The following is a 14,360-nucleotide window of genomic DNA, read 5'->3' as shown; positions in this document are numbered from 1 at the left end:
CAATGTAAGTATTGCTACCCCGGCTTTCTTTCCACATCCATTTGCATGATAAATGCTTCTCCATTCCTTCACTTTCAATCTGCAGGTGTCATTAGGTCTGAAATGAGTTTCTTGGAGGCAGGAAATGGATAGATCTTGCTTTCTTATCCATTTCATCATCCTCTGTCTTTTGATTGGAACATTTAGTCCATTTACATTCAGAGTATTTATTGAGAGGTATATACTTGTTACTCGTTTTATGGTTGTTTTTGTAGTTCTTCTCTGTTCCTTTCTTCTCTTTTTTTTTTTTTTTTAAATTTTTTTTTCAACGTTTATTTATTTTGGGGACAGAGAGAGACAGAGCATGAACGGGGGAGGGGCAGAGAGAGAGGGAGACACAGAATCGGAAACAGGCTCCAGGCTCCGAGCCATCAGCCCAGAGCCCGACGCGGGGCTCGAACTCACGGACCGCGAGATCGTGACCTGGCTGAAGTCGGACGCTTAGCCGACTGCGCCACCCAGGCGCCCCATGTTCCTTTCTTCTCTTAAGGCAAGCCTTATTCTTTACACAGAGTTGACACCTACTAAACAAGCCCTCTGCCCAGGCTGTGCCCACCAAGTGGGGTTTTATTCCTTTTTTTTGTTTTGTTTTTTAGGGGAAAGCACGAACGCAGTCCCCCACTACCACAAACTACGCAGTCGAGTTTCCCACATTTGGGGAAATCGCAGGGGTCAGCAGATCTGGTGTGCAATGGATACGCCTCGCCCTGGGAAAACCACCTTCCTGATCATGGTATATTCCCTGCCCACCTGGCGGACAGGCTAAGGGGAAGCTTCTTTTTCTATTTTGTCAGGCCAATGAGCCCTTTCCTTTCCGCAAAGGCGTTTTCTACATGCAAAGCCATGGGCCTGCTCAAGGGCGTACTTTTTTGTAATTTGTACACAGGCATTCCTAAATCTGGGCCTGAAACCCCCAAGTTAGCAACATCTTTTAACAGTTGTTATTATTCTCTGTCTCGTTCTTCTTTAGTTTTGGAATGCTTAGGAAAGACTTGTTACGAGTATGATTTCCTGAGCTCCTGCTATCTGCTAGACCCTATTCTAGACCCTGATGGCATATAGCGGGGGTGGGGTAGGGACAGACCAATCCCCTGCCCCTGTGCAGCTTGTGTTCTAGAAGGAGGTCAGTTGGTCTCTGCCGCACTCTGGGGGGGTTGAGGGAGTGCCGTCAGCACCCCTCACGCTGGGGCGTGTATACTCGACAGGCTGTGGCCTGCAGAGTGCTAGGTTCTTGAGAATCATTACCTATGGGGGGGGGGGATTTGGAGTGGTGGACAAACCTTTGGAGCCTAGCACCCTGGGCTTGGAAGTATCTAAGGAGCACTCTGAGGGGGCCAAATCCTGCTGGGGCCGTTAGGTATTCAGTGGGTACGTGAAGTCGGCTTGTGGCCGTTATATGTGACTTCATTCCTTCTCATCAGCATTAATTCTGCCTTTTCCAGTCTGATGATCCACCTCGACCGCGAATTTGGAAGTAAAGTACAATCTGAGCTCCGCTTTCTTGCGATCGTAGGTTAGCACCATACAATGAGTCCCAATTAGCCCCCGTTAGCCTCCCTTTCCTCTGGAGCTGTGTGCTCCCTGTGAGTCTCTGCTCGTGGAGATCTACTCTCCGGATATTTCTAACCCTTATCTGCACACGTCTAAAACCTGTTATCCCGGTGGGCTCAAGGCCCTCATCTGGTCGGGCCCTCGATGGCCTCAGTTTTTTCAAAGGCTGGTTCCTCTCGGGGTCTCTGTCACTACACATCTGCAGGGCGGGACGCCCAGAGTAAGTTCAGGGGAGCACTTCTTGTTTGTTTCTTTAAATTTTTTTTTTTTCAACGTTTATTTATTTTTGGGACAGAGAGAGACAGAGCACGAACGGGGGAGGGGCAGAGAGAGAGGGAGACACAGAATCAGAAACAGGCTCCAGGCTCTGAGCCATCAGCCCAGAGCCCAACGCGGGGCTCGAACTCACGGACCGCGAGATCGTGACCTGGCTGAAGTCGGACGCTTAACCGACTGCGCCACCCAGGCGCCCCTTGTTTGTTTCTTTAAATTACGGAAGATGGAAGTGTCAGCGGCGTGAGGAGAATTTATCAGACCCCCTGTGTCTGGTAGGATGAGATTCCTCGCGATCTCCCCTGGATCTTGCTCCTGTGCCCGCCAGCGCGGTCACATGTGCCCTCGGAAGACTGGCTGAGCCTCCGAGCCCGAGGGCAGAGCCACGTTCTCGTGGACAAGCAGCAGAAAAGCGACGCTTTGGCAGCAGAAGGCCGTCTGCTGGGACTCCACGTGCTCCTGGGTTCCTCCCTCCGCCGGTGTCCCACCCTTAAGCTCTCTTTCCAGATCTCACTCGCGCATGTCACGTGGCTTCTGCCCTAAGGGTGACCTTGAGCCCGTGTTTGTCTGCTCCTGCGTTGATCCGTCTGGCACCTAGTGTGGTTCCTGCCCCAGAGGGCCTGTGCCTGGCTGCTTCTTGGGGCGGCTCGCTGTCCTTTCAAACCCCGACCCTTGCCCCCAGTGAGCGAGCCCAGCACGCAGCCTGTGACACTGCTCAGGAACCCGGCCATCCGTTCCCTACCTCTGGTTCTATGCCCTGGAGCCCAGGCCACGGTCTCATTTCCCTTTCTCTTTTCATCATCTCCGTGACCGTCTCCACCCTCATTTTGTGCACTTCCACGCACGTGTTCTCGTCTTCACACGTGGTCGCCCTCTCCTCCCCTTCTGTTGCTGCTGTCCCTTTCCATCCTCCAAGGCTCACGGCACCTCCAAGTGGCATTTGTCTTCCTGAGCTAAAATTCCAAGGTCATTGTTTTCAGATCCAACCCTGTACCCTGGAGCGTATGTGGACTTCCAAGACTGCAAATTTTACTCCCCCTGGTTATTTTGTTCCTGGGAATTATGGCATTTCCTCCAGGTTTCCTGTTGCTTCCATTTCTTTGATTTCATCGAGCTCTATAATTATGCTGCCTGACTTAGTGCTTTGTTTAAAACAGTTTTGGTCTAGGGGCGCCTGGGTGGCTCAGTCAGTTAAGCGTCTGATTTCGGCTCAAGTCACCATCGTATGGTTCCGGGGTTCGAGCCCCGCGTTGGGCTCTGTGCTGACAGCGCAGAGCCTTGGATTCTGTGTCTCCTGCTCTCTCTGCCCCTCCCCTGCTCGTGCTCTGTCTCTGTCTCTCAAAAAATGAATAAACGTTAAAACAAATTTTTTGTACACAGTTTTGGTCTAAAAGATGACAGAAATTTAACTTTGATCAGCTCAAGCAATAGAGAGACTCTGTGGACTCATAACCCAAACCAGAGGGGGAAAAAATAGGATTGGGCATCACTGGCCAGTAGGACTGGAGGCTCTCGGGGCACTTCTTGTCTCTCTTTCCTGCTTGCGGCAAGGCAGCTTTGTCTCCTCAGGTGGCTTTCCTCTCAAGGCTGGAAGCCCGGATGCCAGTCACTCTAGGCACACGTGTGCCCAGCTCTGCCATCAGACAGGACAGGGCTTGCTTCTTGGTCCAAAATCCCTTGAGGTGCCAGGTGATCGTCTTGGGTGAATACGTCATTGCTGAGACCTATCACTGGCCAAGGTTAAATACAAGGTCAGATGACCATCTGTCCACCCACATCTGACCATCCCACATCTGTCCACCTTGCGGGAATAGGATATAAGAATCCAGAAAGTGCTTCCCTCTCACCTGGGCTCCATTCCTCACCAATTGGGGTACAGCTGCTGAGTCAGAGGGGTCTTGTCCTCCTGAGTCCGATTGGATGGTTAGCAGAATTCTGACTTTAGAATATTATTGTTTCCTTCATATAAGCTGTTCATGAAATGTCCTGTGGGTACACCTAAAAGACCACAGAACTGGGTCTTTTTGTTGTTGTTGTTTATTTATTTTTGAGAGAGAGAGAAAGAGTGCAAGTCGGGGAGGGGCAGAGAGAGAGGGAGACACAGAGTCCGAAACAAGCTCCAGGCTCTGAGCTGTCAGCACACAGCCCCACCTGGGACTCGAACCCACAAACTGTGAGATCATGACCCCAGGATGATATAATACAAATAAAAGGTGATATGTAAAATAGCTGTAATATGTAGATATATGTGATCTATATATTATACCTGCAACTATTATGTAATAATTTCTTGTTTTTAGTGTTTGTTTATTTTTGAGAGAGAGAGAGTTTGAGCAGGGACTGGAAGAGGACCGTCAAATGAGAATTCTCACATTGAGTTTATTACCTCTGCACCAAACTCTAATCATGGAGGGCTACCAACACTTTACTGATTGGGAACAGTGACGTCGGTGGGCTTGCGACAAAGTTCCTGCTTATGTTCATCAACAAAATCATCCTAAGTTACGGCACTCTATGATTCGTAATGTATTGTTTGCGATATATTCCCTGCAACTGTTTCACAAAGCTGTGGTTGAAAACTACACCTACCTGTAAGGATGAAGATAATGACACATTAAATTTGTATAATACGAAAATGTGTAAATTAAGTCTAGTATTATCAGACCCATTTAAAAAATTTATAAATGAGGAGGCTGACTGGCAAATGCTTCTATTAGAGCCTGCTGTAGGCGATGAGGGCATGATTAAGAAAAGCAGACCAATGAGACAGTGGGATTAACAAGTGCAAATTAATGACAGGTTGGGTATAGGTAAGGAGGACGAGAAAGTATTTAAAAAAATGACTCTGAGGTTTATCATGAGTCTGGGCTTCTTAAAGTGGTTGCTTTTGACCTGCTGGGAAAACTGTAGATAAATATTCATTTTAGCATGGAGAGCAGAAAGGTTATGAGTTCAGTTTGCAACTGGTTAAAGTAATGCATTTCAAATTAACGAACTTCCCCGCTCATCTTGTTAGAATGTAAATGGATTTGGCAGTTTGGGGCAAGTCCCAAGTTTCTGCAGTTCCGGGAAGTTCCCAGGGATCCTGGTGTGACTGGTTTGGGGACCACACTTTGACTAGCAAAGTGTTAAAGGTGACTAATGAATTTTCCAGTATAGATTTCTTTTGAAAGATAAAGGGAGGGTCCTGACAGGAAGACTTTTTATGCATTTGGGAGGAAGCTGTCTACTGGTCTTCTCTAGAAGCAGGGGAGCAAAGGACTGGAAATCTTGAAGGGATCCTCAATGCAGAGAAGGGAAGGATCCAGGGCAATCAAGGAGAAAGAATAAAAAGGAGAGCCAGGAGAAATTAGTGTCATCAAGGAATCCTGTGGAACACTGAGTTTCAAGGAAGAAGTCAGTGAAATTCCAGATGTAACTAATTTATCACACTATCTTTCCTGGCCCCCTTTCACTGCTTTGTCTGTTCTATTTTTTTCAGTGCTCTCGTGGCTGGAATAGGAGAATGGTTATTGGATTGTCTGCCCAAAGCTTTCCCCACCCCTTTTGCTAGGAAGGCCTCCCCTTATTAGTAAGACAGCCATAAGAGCTGCCATGTTTTTACATGACCCCACACCCTCTCCCTACAGCTGATTGGCCCAGGCATGGGCACCTGACCCCATTTGAGCCAATTGTAGTTCTTCCCTGGGATTATTCAAAATAGGACATGCTGGAGGCAAAAGGTGTTAGACACAAAATCCGCCAGTGGTTGCCAGCCATGTTAGGAACCAACACAGAAAAAAATCAAAGACAGGTGATGGAAGAGAGCCCTGGCAGTGTTCCAGTCTGTTCCAGCTGTTTCCAAACCCAGCTCCCTCCAGCCCTTCCTTTCCCAGGATTTGTTTATTCAGTACTCCTTTCTGTGACCCAGACAATCCCTCTATTGCCCAAGTTAGTTTGAGTCACTTGCCACAGAATCCTGACTAATACCCAGCAAACCTTTTCCCGACACATTTCCTCTTCTATGCCCCTTCCCCTGGGCCTCTGCACACTGTTGACTGTAGCCCTCCCCAGATGGTCACACAGGATGACAACAGGCCAGAACCGGCTGCTGGACAAGGCCCATAAACCCCAGTGTTGGTCTTGGTGGATGTTAATGTGTCACTGAACACCATTGTACCAGAACTATGTGTTCATGGCAACAGCTGAACAGAGCCCTCGAAAGCCTAATCTTTAGCATACTGGGGCCTCCCCTGGCAGATTGTTAAGACCCTGGGGGCAGAGCTTAATGTGCATAACTATTTGCAATGCACAATTTCCTTTTCACACATTTAGACCGAATTAAATTCGTTTTGGAATTCTCAAAGTTACTGCCTACCGACTTCTCTCCCCATCCCACCCCCCAACCTTACTTTCCGTTATAGGCGCATTTCCCCAGAACTGAAAGCTACTCCCATCTCTAACTCCCCGGAGGCCTCAGATCCCTGGAGAGGTCCTAGCCCTCCACAGTGTGTTAGGATTAGTTAACTCCTTACTTCACATAAGTTCCATAGGACTCCTTACCTGCTGGGAAATTAGTGAAAACAAATACAAATAAAATCTGGTATTCTGCAAAAAGGCAAATATCTTAAGTACTTCCATTCCCTCCTCTACCTCCAACACACACACACACACACACACACACACACACAGGTCCTGGCTGAGAGTAAAAAGCCCACCTCCAACCACCCCTCTGCAGACAGAAATGCTGGCATTCGTAAGCTGTCACTCCGAGGAAGACAGCAGCTGTGTTATTCTATGATTTATGGAACAGATTTGCATTTCCTTGCCTTTGAAGCTTGCCTTATAATCTGCCACATAAATATTTGAAAGACAGGATGGTGGAAACAGACCTAAGCAGCTTAATCCAACACTGGGCAGGTAGAGGACTTGGGCTGGTGTTCGTTTCAAATGCCCCAGGGCCTGCGTGTGTGTGTGTGTGTGTGTGTGTGTGTGTGTACAAAATTGAAATTCAATGTTTAAACCCGATCCTACAGTCAAAATCCCACTTGAAGGAAAGCCAGGAGATGCCTGTCAGAAGACAGGTTTCATTTCATGTCTTGTCTCCTGGGCCAAAAGCCCAGCTGGCTTCCTTAAACTCTGTTCCAGGAAGTGGGGAGCAGAGAGGGAAAATGTCTTGGCCAACTAGAAGCCCCACCTGTACAAATGGGGTGATCTGGGCTCTGCCCTGCCCCGCGGCAGCCCTGAGGCCCAGGCCGTGGAGAGGCAGTTCTGCCGAGCTGGAGGAATACTCATCTCCCTGAGACTAGTCAGAGCTTTGGCCGTCCCAGCAAACCAGAGGCCCCAGGGGGAGAGCAAGGAAGCCCCCGATTGTCCATGTGTCCACAGCATTTCCCCAAATGTGGCACAGAGCACGCTTTCTGGAGTTGTTACAGGTTCCTATCGGGGGGCCATTGTCACAGCACTCGTTAGCCTATTAAAAGCTGTCTAGGTTTTGCGGTAAAAACAACAATCTAAGTGTGCCTCACCTAATTGAGCAGAAAATAGGCACTTTTGTGTTTCACGGTACTCCTGTTACTACGCGATAGAATAAGGAGAAAATGGGAAGTGGGGCTGTAATCTGATTCCATACATATGTGCTGGTTCCCCTATGTGTGCTAGAAGAGACAGCACCACAGGTGGTCCTCATCCTCCAGACCAACCAGGAAGACCGCTCACGGCGACGCTCCTCGTACGATGCCGTGCAAGTTTGGGGGGGAGGGGGCGTGGGGACTGATGGAAGAGGTGTTCCGATCTAAAAGGACCTTTCATAAAAATCTGAAGGGGGGAGGGCAGGAGACCCAGTGAACAGAGACCTCGACTGAGAATCAGGAGACATGGGGAGCCCTGGCCTGCCGTGGGTTCTGTGGCCCACGTCCGGAGCTCACCGACTTTGTGTCTCTGGACCTCTGTTTTCTCATCTGCAAAATGAGCTAGTTGAGCTCGACCTCTACGCTCCCTTTGAAACTACCATTCTATAGCAGGCTGCAGAAAGAGCCAAGATTTAGATATGTCTGATGGTGGAGGGACCTCTTCTCCCACCCCTTCCCACCTGGATCTCTGAAGCCCCAGGGGAGAAACCCCACCACGCCCACAGCTAGGGTTGCCTGCAGACTCTGGACAGGGAGAGGAGGGAGGTGGGGAGATTGGTGGCAAAATTCAAATGTGGAGCCCCCAGGACCTGGCTTACCCTTAGGTAGAAAGGACTCAGCAGCACATCTCCAAGTCAGAAGGAAGCAGGGGTCCCAGCTAGTGTGGTAGCTAGTCGCCAGCAGACGGCTGGGGTGTCTTACCAAACTCCCAGCCCCCCAGATGCCGGGCGCCCCTGCTCTAGGGCCCTGTGGTGTTGTCACACCGGAGGGAGGAACCTATTCTTTTTCTTCTACCCTCAAGCAGCCTGCCAGGAGCCAGAGGTCCAGGAAAGCCATGCAGTTTGCAGACATGGGCGAGACGTCCTCGGGGACGTCCAGGAGGCTGTGGGCGTGAAAAACACTGAGCAGGTTGGTGTCCTGGGGTAGCGAGCCAGGGACAGGGAACTGGTATGGATCTGGAGTCATCCGGGCACCTGTGAGCCTACTCTCGTTTCACAGGAGCGTCAGAGAAAACCAAGACTTCAGATGGGTCTAGTGGCCACATCTTAGGGAAATGGCAGAGAAGCACTTCCCTTCTGGAAGCAGAAGGGAAAGAGCCCAGCCTCCAGAGGAAGCCCCCTGAGCATGTACCAGGTGTCACTGCTGACAGAGGAAGGAGGACGGAGACCCCACCGCTCTCTGGCCTGGCCAGGCTGGGATGCGCATGGCTGGCTTGAACCTGGCAGGAGCGGGGAAAAATCCTGGGAGAGGTTTTGGCTGTCAGCAAGGGGAGGCGAGAAGGGGGATGACCAGTCTCAAAAATGGAAGAAGGTTTGAGGACCCAGGTCATCCGTCGATGCTTGTGTCCACCCGGCAGCTAGGTTCTAGCACCTAGAGGGGTGACAGAGGGGGATGGCTGTTGCCAACGGTCCCGAACACCAGCCCCTGCCTTCTCAGGCACTGCCAGGCCGCTGGCCCAGCCTGCCACAATGCCGGGGAGACCGGGGAGAAAACACAGAGAAAGTAGTTCCGTGGTTACCTCGCACCTGTCTTTTTATTACCCGCCCCCCCGGTAGGTGTGGCAGAGGCAACGTCTGCTGACCTAAACTAGGCAGTGCCCAAAGCCTTGGACCCCGTCGGCACGTTCTGCATCAAAACCGTGGCAGTGTTCCGTCTCTTCACGAAGCCGAGCCCACAGCCGAGCCCGTTGTCCTATGGACTCAGCAGCTGTGCCTCTGACCTGGGTGGGGCTGCATGTCTGGGCAGGAGAGGCTCCAGGAAGCTAGGGTGACTGCCAGTGATCTGTTTCCAGCCTGGGGCAGGAGCTGGGCTAGGTTCCAGGAGCCACTTTTGATCTGTCATTAGCACAGACTTTGCTCTAGCCTCACAGCCACCTCATTCCTGCCTCTGTGCCTTTGCACTGGCTGGTCCCTCTGCCTGAAATATCCTCCCCCTTCATCTTCACTTGGCTTGTGGTCCGTGCTGCATCAAATGTTCCCTTCTCGGGGCACCTGGGTGGCTCAGTCAGTCGAGCGTCCATCTTTGGCTCAGGTCATGATCTCATGGTTTGTGGGTTCGAGCCCCGCATCAGGCTCTGTGCTGATGGCTCAGAGCCTGGAGCCTGCTTCGGATTCTGTGTCTCCCTCTCTGCCCCTCCCCTACTCGTGCTGTGTCTTTCTCTCTCTCCTTCAAAAATAAATAAGCATTACAATTTTTTTTAAATAAATAAAAACAATCTATAGTTATCTTGTTTATCTGTTTCCACGTTCGTTGTCTCTTTCCCCACCGAGATGTTAGTTCCTTTAGGGGCCCAGCCTCTGTGTCTTGTTCTCCACTGTCCACAGCTTTTAGCACAATGCCTAAAGCAGGGTGAGTTCTTAGGAAGGATCTGCTGAACGAATAGATAAATGAATGGATACCATTGCAGCGAGCAGTGTGGTTGCTTATTCAGGATAAGCTTGACCCCATGCTTTTCCGTTTGTAACAGAACCCCAAATTTTGTTGGGCAACCTGTCCCGCTCCTGACCGCATGCTTTACTGGGCCATTCATGGCATTCCCTTTCCCTGGGCTAGTAATTGGTTGCAGAAAGGACACACGACGTGATTGTGTCCGGAACCATGAGCGTAAGTCTACTGGGTCAGAGAAGGGGGTTCTGAAAGAGTGTTTCCCTTCATGAAAAGAGAAGCAGACATCACCTTTTGATCTGGACACAATGCCTAGTACAGCTGGAGAAACTGAGTCATCTGTGAGATTACTGAGGAACAATCCTTGTTATGGGGCATAGTAAGTTTCCTCATTAAGCTGTTATGAATTGCATCTTTTGTTACTTGCAGCCAAAGGCATCTGAACCACAGAGAGTATAGCATTTGCTGTCCCACAGTCTGGTGGCTGCCACTAGGACTAAGACTGGCAGATCCTGACAATCCAGAGTGCACCCGCTACAACAGAAGGGGAGCTGAGGGCGCCGAGAACCGGTGCCCAGAAGCAGGGGACTAGGCGGGTAAATGAGCAGTGTCACAAAAGAGGTGGTATGTGAGTCTTGAACAGAAGGCAGGAGTCGTCCAGACAGACCCACTGGTCAGGAGTCTCTCCGGCAGCGGGAACAGCATCCCACGTTCCGGAGAACTGAAAGGGTAAGCAGGATGGCCTCGTAGGGGCCCTGGATGCTCCAGGCACTGAGCTAAGTGATTTAACATACAGGTCTCCCCTCTAATCCTCGTGATATGAGAGCAAGTAAATACTGTTTTCCCATTTTTTTTTTAAACACGGAAACTGGGGCTCCAAAGAGCTGTGACTTGCCCAAGGTCATGCAGCCAGAACGTGGTAAAGTCAGGCTTTGAACACAGACCTTCAGGCTCCAGAGCCTATAATTTCTCTACCACCCCACTACTCCTATGGAAGTAGACTCTGTCCGGGAAGAAGACACCTGTAGACTGACCTGCACGTAGAAGGCAGCTTGGCTCCGTGAGCAGGAGAGAGAAGCGTGTGAGCAGACGGTTAGGAGGCCGTGTGCTCTGGGTGAGGTTGGGTGGCTGATGGAGACGGGGGCCGACAAGAGAGAATGTAGGTGGCCCGAAAATACCAACCTCTCTGGTGCTGTGTTTATTTTAAACCGAATGACTGCCATCTCTTAACCGTTTCCCTCGACATGACTCTTACGGCTAAATATTATCCTAAAAATGTATCAGCCCACAAATTTTTGTTAACCGGCCTGCTAGGAATGCTATACAGATGGCAAAATAAATAAAACCCGTCTGTAGTTATGCCTGGCCTCCCTGAAATGGTAACTGGCCTGGGGCTCACAGGGACCCGGCTTCGAGAAGACTGCCTTAAATAATGAACAGGGAGCTGAAACGGGCATTCGGTCCCCGGGCACTGCCTGGCACTATAAGTTGGCACCCCAGATCCTTCCGACACCCTTGGTTTGCAAGCTCTGTTTTTCACGAAACAAGGGGTGGGGCAGACACCCATCCCCATAATAAAATAAAGGCACCAGCTAATTTCCCCAGGCTTCGATCTCAGCAGGGAAGGATACAATGTTGCAAGCCAGCAGAAGCCAAGCCAGTGGAGATACAGTAGTTCTGTTTTACATTACATTAAATGTTACTATTTCTGAAGGGAATATGTGTGGAGCGCTGGTGTAACCCATAGCAACCAGCTAATAAATTGTAACTTACACTGCCTCAGCTTATTGTAGGGGTGGAGAACAGCAGGGGGAAAAAAAACCAAAAAAAAAAAAAAAAAAAAGGCAAATGCTGGCAAAAACACCACGTTTCCCCCCTCTCACTACCTCCTCGACACACGTACACACACACACACACACACACACACACACACACACGCCACAAATACAGGTGTATCAGCGTTCTCTAATCAAATGATTTAAGGTGAAGTAGAACAATTAGCCGCCAAGCTTTTAGAGTTCTTAGCCTTCGTGTTTATGTATGTGCGATACCTCTTTCAGAGCTCAGAAGGTGCGTTGTAAATGTGGCTGACTGTGGGCCCTGCCCTCCACAAGGATGACCGTCCACATCATTTCACAGCCTTTATTGAGGGTGACAGTCCTCGGCGTCAAGCCCTGCACGCGGAATGGAGCCACTCAGCTCACCTCTTCTCCTTCTGTCTGCAAATAGCTCTGGCCTAATTGCTCCCATACTTCAAATTCACAGCAGGCTGGGGAGCCCTGCTCTTTGCTACACTGAGCTACTCTCTGGCCTCACCCCCCCCCCACCCCCCGCCCCCAATGAGTCCTCCCCTCCATTAACTCCTGTTCCCTGAGCCATTCCGTCTTTTACACAGTCAGTCCCTCCGAAACGTGGGCATTGGATTTGGATTTACAGGAATTATTCATGGGGCACTTTGTGGCCTTGAGACAGTCTGTTCATCTGTTTGGGCTGATTAACTGGGTACAGCCCCTGTCTGTCTGTGTGAGCCGGGCCAGACTTGATGAAATTCCTCCCTATTCTGAGATGCCCAGCACTCAGCTGTCTGGAAGGAAATGACCAATGCCTGTGCCACCCGAGTCTGTGTCCCTGGGTAATTCTCCTTCTGTCTAGCCACGTCTGCCTGTGTGCAGAGGAGGGGAGTCAGGGGTACACCCAGGCTCGGATTGAAAGGGCTCTCCTTGCCTCCTCCCCTAAGAGCCAGCACAGGCCACGGAGATGCATGGGGATTGGAACCAGGCATTCAGGACCAAGAATCTTCTTGGGCCCTCACTGGCTGAGTGTCATTTGGAAAACTCAGGTGGCTTCTGGGGACTTAATTTCCTTACCTACAATGTGAGGCCGCTAAGAGTATACGTTATTGGCTACCGTAACGAAAATCCCAGCCGACGGTGCTTTAAAGAGGAGGAAATCTATTTTCTCACGTAATTGATAGGGCAGGTTGGAGACTTGGCTTCCCCTTCCCTGTGACTCTCTCCTGGGTGGGACCCTTTCATCCCCATGGTCCTTACACCAGAGCAAATCTCTCCAGTGCCATGCTGGTTAGGCTGTGCTGTAATGTGTGTGTTTGTCCACTCACTGGATCCGATCCCCTCTCTCATCTCAGAAAGCCCCCGCCTGGTATGTGGTCAGGATGAATGGTGAACAAATGAGTGAATGATTCTAAGCTTCTTATGGACGGAAAAGGAAATTTGGGGAAAAAGAAAAAGCCGTAATATGTGCAGGAATGCTCTGTCAACTGTAAGATGCTACAGAAACATTAAGAAAATTATGCTCATTGGGGCGCCTGGGTGGCTCAGTCCATTAAGCGTCCAGCTCTTGATTTCGGCTCAGGTCATGATCTCGCAGTTTGCGAGTTCGAGCTCTGCATCGGGCTCTGTGCTGACGGTGGAGCCCCCTTGAGATTCTCTCTTCCTCTCTCTCTGCCCCTCCTTCTCTCTCTCTCTCAAAATAAGTAAATAAATAAATAACTTTTTTAAAAGTCATGATTATTAATTATTACAATCATGAAGCTTCCTGCTATAGGAACAGCCTCTTGGATGCCAGTATGAGTTCCAAAGCCCTCCAGGCTGGCAGTGGGAGTTTTTGATGGGACAGGGGAAGAAAGATGTTTTTTTCTCAGAGAAGTTGACGGCTTTTGGCCCTTAAAAAAAAAACAAAGAAACAAACAGGCAAAACCACCGATAGTGTAACTATTAATTATAAAGGTCAAAAGGTGTCTTCACGATGGAGAGATCCGATGGACATTCCTTTAACCAAATAATTAATGAAACTTGGCATCACGAACAATGAGGCGACTGACCTTATTGATTCTTGACATGTGCAGTGGGAGGTGCACAATTCACCCGTGTAGTACTCGTCTCTCAAACAGTTTGAATACAATCACAAGGAAACAACCAGCAAATCCCAGAACATCCAACAGGACAGCCAGCTGAAGTCCTTAATACTGTCAGGGTCATTAAGACAAAGAAGTCAAGGGGTGGCTCAGTCGGTTAAGTGTCCGTCCGACTCATGGTTTCAGCTCAGGTCATGATCTCACAGTTTGTGAGTTAGAGCCCTGCGTGTGGCTTTGAGCTGACAGCTTCGAGCCTGCTTGAGATTCTCTCTCTCTCTCTCTCTCTCTCTCTCTCTCTCTCTCTCCTCTCTCTCTCTGCCCCTCCCCCGCTCACAATTTCTCTCAAAATAAATAAAATAAACTTAAAAAAAGAAGTCAAAGGCAGCGGACGCTTTTAGATTAATGGAGACTAAGAAGATAGGGCAACCAAATTGCAACGAGTGAATTTGATTGGATCCTGGATTATGAAAATGCTACAAAAACATATTTTTAGATAATTGGACTACAAATTGGATAATACTGTTGCATCAGTGTTAAATTTCTTCAGTGTGATGATGTTATTTTAGGAGTGTGTCTTTATTCTTAGTAGTTACATAGTGAAATGTGGTGATGTCTGTAACTTACTTGGA

General features: G+C 49.5%; 1 pseudogene; it reads right to left on the bottom strand.

Annotated features, from left to right (window-relative positions):
* Positions 1-632: 632 nt before the first annotated feature.
* On the bottom strand, positions 633-786 carry LOC123600285 (annotated as a pseudogene).
* Between the last annotated feature and the right edge of the window lie 13,574 nt (positions 787-14,360).

The sequence above is a fragment of the Leopardus geoffroyi genome, chromosome C1, assembly GCF_018350155.1.
Source record: "Leopardus geoffroyi isolate Oge1 chromosome C1, O.geoffroyi_Oge1_pat1.0, whole genome shotgun sequence".
Lineage (NCBI taxonomy): Eukaryota > Metazoa > Chordata > Mammalia > Carnivora > Felidae > Leopardus > Leopardus geoffroyi.
The sequence above is the reverse complement of the archived record's forward strand: the minus strand, read 5'-3'. Positions and strand labels throughout refer to the sequence as shown.